We start from the raw sequence: 6094 nt of genomic DNA, 5'->3' as shown, positions 1-6094 counted from the left end.
AGACTAGACTATAGACTAGACTATAGACTAGACTATAGACTAGACTATAGACTAGACTATAGACTAGACTATAGACTAGACTATAGACTAGACTATAGACTAGACCTGTTGACAAAATGACAGCCTACCAAAAGAGGGCGTGGCATCTCCAGAATAAAATAAATTTTAAATTATTATATCTGAGAAATTATAATAGAATCCATAAGTTCAAAACCACTTTAGTATCGCCATGAATATTTAGAAAAGAATGGTCTGAATAAGGAACTTTAGAACACTGGGTATAGCTGGTATGCACTTAAATATAATTTTTGCACTTGTTTCATTTGGAAATTTGCTTATAGCCTTCAAACTTTACAATGCTGATGTCAGATTCGATACATGTTTTAACACAAAACTATAACTATTTTTTGTTCTCCCCTTATTGCCACCTACAAACATCTTCAAGAAGCGTGTTTTTTTAATTTTTTATCGTTTAAATGCAAAAAAAAAACACTACAACAATATTTTTTTTTCTCTACAAAGTTGCAAGCGCCACTGATAATAAAACTTGAAAAAAAAATACTTATAAAAAAAGAAAATAAATATTAAAACATATTTTTTGTACTTGTAAAAATATACTGACAAGATATATTATTGTTTTAACATGCTTGAAAGTTAAATTATTACCGGCAATATACTTATCTTACTACTCAGCTGGCGTATATAGACAAAAAGAAGATATGGCGTTTTTTCTATTTTAAACATTGTACTTAATATAAATAGTTGTTTTATAATGAACTGAGAGCAAATAATTAAATAATATAAAGTATAATTGGCTGGTTATGGAAGTTGGAACAAAATATTACTACATCTTCAAAGAGGCGGAATAAATGTTTAGAAACATTTAAATTTGTGTGAACTCTTTAATAATGATACAGATTTTATAATTTAATTAGTTTGCAGAAAAAATATTTGCATGAGCTATTTTGTATAATGTAATTACTGTATGAAAAGTTTTTAGAGTAAAATTACAAACTTATATAACTTTTAACAATTTCAAAAAGTTATAAAAGTTTATAGTTAAAAAAAAATTGCAGCCCTTGAAATTTTTTCTAGGGCTGCAATTTTTTAATTCCTGTTTATTTACAGTTCTACTATATATACTTGCTATAGAAAATTTAAAAATTTATGCATTCCTATACCCTCTAATTACCGGCAATTCGTTGCACCTGAGCCATTGAAATTGTAGCGTAGCAGACGAGTAATCGTTAAATAAACTTTGAAAAATAAATAAATAAATGCAAAAAAAAAAACTAAAGAATTTATGTTCAATATAACAATTTTATTTGTGTTAACCTTGAATAGTTCTAAACACTTGAAAAACTACAATAATTTGCAATTATGTGGCACGTCGTTAAGTTTTTCAATTACAATTGATATGAAAATTGAATAAAAAGATATAATAATATTAAATTTAAAATAAAAACATAATAACAAATTTATGTTTCTAAAGAGAGGGAAAATGAAATATACACGTCCGGTACCAAATTGACACCAAAGTGTTGATCATTTTTCTATAACATCGATTGTCAAAGTACATACATACGTATGACAACACTTTGTAATGTTAACAACGCAACGTTTCGCAACAATTCGTCAACAACCAATCCGTTGTCAATAATGAATTTACCACGTTTGATAACATTTAAACAATGTTTGTATATACTTTGACAACGGATGTTATTGAAAATTATAAAAACTTTGGTGTCAATTTGGTACCAGGGATATATATTTATTTTCCTCTATGTAGGGGTCTCTTCGCTAAACTTTGATCTTATCAATTCCATTTCAAAATGCCAAGTAATTTTTTTAAAAGGAACAGAAATACACCTAAGCCTCCACCGAACCTATTGTGCCTTTACAAGTGGGTCTAGCGAGAATCGAACACACAAACTAGCTCACTAAACCATCTGATTAATCACATTATCACAACTTTTTTCTACAACTTTTTCTTAAAAAATGTACTTTTAACGTGAAAATGTTCTCAAAAATTTTTTTTCTATAAAGAAGGACTCTTAACTTAATAACTTTTTCTGTAGAAAATGTTCTCAAATCAAGACAAGTTTTTTGCAGAAAAACTTCAATAATGTAAGACGTTTTTTTAGTAGAAATAGTTCTCAAATTGAGATAACTTTTTTCTTAAAAAAGTGTGTTTACATCTTGACAAGTTTTTCAAAACAAAATGTGTTCACATTGTGACAAAATTATAGAATATTTGTTCACATTATGACAAGTTTTCCAATAGAAAATGTTCTCAAGTTTTTTTTATAGAATAAGTGTTCACATTGTGACAAGTTTTTGCATAGAAAAAGTGTTTATATTGTGATAAGTTTTTTCATAGAAAAAAGTGTTAACATTGTTTTTCTTTAGAAAAAGTTCTTATATTGTGACAAGTTTTTTTTATAGAAAACGTTCTCAAACTGTGACAAGTTTTTCTATGGAAAAAGTTCTCAAACTGTGACAAGTTTTTCTATAGAAAACGTTCTCGAATTGTGACAAGTTTTTCTATAGAAAAAGTTCTCAAATTGTGACAAGTTTTTCTATAGAAAAAATTCTCAAATTGTAACAAATTTTTCTATAGAAAAAATTCTCAAATTGTGACAAGTTTTTCTTATATTGTTTCTATAAAAATATTGTTTCTATAAAAAAAAGCTTGAGAATTTTTTCTATAGAAAAACTTGTCAAAAATTGTAAAAAGATTTTTTTTAAAGTTCTCAGATTGCAACAACCATTTGTTCTCAAATTGTAAAATCTCTTTTCTTTATTAAAGCTCTCACATCTATAAAATAAAATTTGTCACTGTGACGGACTAGAATAGCGACTCAAAGATTAAATTCTGACCAGTTTATTACAATTTGAACTAACTACTTTGACTATTATGACTCATGTTAAAGAAATTTTTTTAAACTTTACAACTTCAAGCTAACAAAAAAATTAACACAAGTGTTAGAAATATGACGTAACTGGAAACTATCTATTAAAAACTAATAATAATTTACCACATTGTGGTAATAAAACAAAATTCTTTGAAATATAAAAAATTTTGTTTATTTTTCTTTCTTTCTCTCTCTCTTAATTCACTTGAAACCGGAAATGAACATCACTTAATTCATTGATCTTTATAAGCCGCATTTACCACATAGTATAAGCTGGTGCAGCATAATAATAATTTTTTGTGAATTATGAAAAAAAACGCTTGTTTGTTTTAATACGCAAAAATATTTAGTATTTTAAACACATGTCATACGATTGTCATAAATTCAAATACAATTCATTGCCACGATCATCAACAACAACGTCATAATGTTGATGACGATTATATCATCATAATCCTGCGACTACTACTAATACTACTACTACTAGTACTCCTTTCAACAACCCTGTTATCAAAGTCATAAACATACAATTTGTTAACAGACCACAGCAGGCCGGTCTTTACCTTGTAGTACATTTAGAGGATTTTTAAGTGTGTGTGTGAATGTGTATTTTAATATTATATTTTAGTTTCTTTATGATATTTTTCTTTGTAGACTTTTGTTTGAAAAACGTTTTTGCTATAAAACAGCTATAAATTTAAAGACTTTGTATTTTTTTCATTAAGTTTGTTTAATGGAGTTATTAATTTTGTATATGTTTAAATAAAATGTTGAAAAAAATATTTAAATGACCATTTAAAATTTACTATTGTGGTGATAAATTTAAAAAAGGGTTTTTTTTAATATGAAGTGTTAATAATAAAATGTTGTTAAATTATTAATTAAACAATATAATTTGTAAAAAATTGATATTTTTAATATTTTATATAGAGTTCTTAAAAATGGCAAAAGTCATAAGACATAAATTAAATCAAATCTTGGAACAATCTATGAGAAACACTTTCTAGAATTTAACTATTAAAAATCTGTAAAATTGAATCTTTGGAAAGGAAATTACCTAATCATACATAAGAAAACCTTAGCATATTTTTAGGATTTATATTCTAACAAAAACAAGACTTTTAAATACTGTCTGCTAAACTCATTCCTTATCTATTTTAAAAGTATTTTGTCATTATTCTCACTTCAAATCTAGCATAATTATTTAAAATATCTTTTTAATTTAAAGATTCTTTAAATATCTATGGCAATTTTTCGCACAGGTCTTTAAGTCCTTAAAACAAAATACTGGTTTAGTTTGCTGCTATACACAAACATATTTAAATTTTATTTATAACTACAGACAGACAGACCGACAGACAGACATATGTAACAACTTGTTAAGAAGCCGTCATGTATTTTGCACTCTGCTTAGATTTAACATTATGATTGTGTTATTATCAGTGAAATATGTCTGAATATCATAAAAATATTGATTAAAAAAAGGAGACCACAATTAAGTTTGCTAAAGACTTAATGACATGAAATGTTGGACTATTTAAGTTTATATTTGAAATATTAAGTTGTTGCCTCATAACTTCTTGTTTTTGTTACTGTTTAATATTGAAAAATACCGCCCAAAAAATTACTATACTTAAGATCCTTTGATTATGGTCACATAACTCCCAATATATGCTTTTTATATCTTTTTCCTTTTTTAACACTTTGAATGGAGACAAACAAAAAGAAATCAAAAACAAAAAAGCCGAGAAGAAACAGCTCTTTAAAAATATTTTCCCATAAAAAAATATCCTCCTTCGAAGGCAGCTAAATGGATATACATATGTAAGTGTTTAGATGTGTAAGTAAGAGTGCATATATCTTATCATGTGGACTAGTCACAGGCTCTACATGCAAACCAGACCAGTCTGACAAAGAACATCGGCAGTAACAAGCAATAAGTACAACAGCAACTTTGAAAATTTTTAACGACAGACATTTTTGCATGTTCAGTTCAAGGCAGAGTAATAGTGGCAATGAATCCAAAGTTACGTCGTAGCCATTGTACAAAAAAAAAAAATATAAAGAAAGAAAGAACACAGACAGACGGACAATATACACAAGTGACGTGTTTGGAATTCTTAAACGGTTTTAAGCGACGAAATTGTACATACACATATACCACATAGTTTGCTTTCGTTTGTCGTTTTATTCCGTTTCTATTAGTTAATTTTTAGTTTGAGTTTTGTTGTTGTTTTATTTTTCATTTCATACATGAATTTATGAATGAATGTCAGAGTCAAAACCACTACCACAACCACTGGCACCACGTCATTATCATCTTCAGCACGAATTACATCATGATGATCATCTGCCACTTTAGCAAAAGAGAGAGATAGAGAGAGAGAGTAAGCCAAAAACCATCATCATCATCATCATCATCATAATGATGAAATTTACATTCATTTAAGTAGTAGATTTTTTTTATTCTCCTGCATGCAGTAAAATATTTTTATATGTTGCATGTTGTACATACAATATTGTATCAAGTCCGAAGGGCATCTTTTGTGTCGCTGTTCTCAACAAGTCTAAATTTATTTCGCATAACAAGCTTGTTGCAATATTTGTTCATACCAGTGAGTAAATGAGTGTGTGTTTTGTTTCTATAAGTTTAAGTTTACATAAGTTCGTTACATGTTAAAATTATTCCTCATGTTTGTTTATTTGTTTTTTAATTCTTGTCTTCATTCTTTCTTGCCATCACTAGCACCACCAATCACCACCACCGCCGCCGCCGAAGTCTTAGCTTTCTTAAGTCAACCACCACCATGATGATCACTATGATCATCAGCACCACTTCACAAACATACAAACATACATATGTGCCAAGCAAGCAAAATAATATTTTTGCCAAGTCCTCCACCTCCTCGGTCTCTCCTTTTTTTCGCATATTCACAGACTCTGTGTGGCGGCCAGTTTCTGTCAGTCGTCATCGCTGTCTTCATCGTTTGGCAATTCATGCCTAAATTGTAGAAGAGACGTATGAATGGTGTATATATTTGTGATTTGCATTTAACAACATCCCAACTGCACTATGGTGCTGAGAGAGAAATTTAACATTCCAACAAAAAGAGTTAATTTTCATAAATGAAAAAGTCAATATACAAACTCCTGAAGACTAGATCTATAGATCGCATACT

This window comes from Lucilia cuprina, chromosome 3 (assembly GCF_022045245.1).
Source record: "Lucilia cuprina isolate Lc7/37 chromosome 3, ASM2204524v1, whole genome shotgun sequence".
NCBI classification, from domain to species: Eukaryota; Metazoa; Arthropoda; class Insecta; order Diptera; family Calliphoridae; genus Lucilia; species Lucilia cuprina.
The sequence above is the reverse complement of the archived record's forward strand: the minus strand, read 5'-3'. Positions refer to the sequence as shown.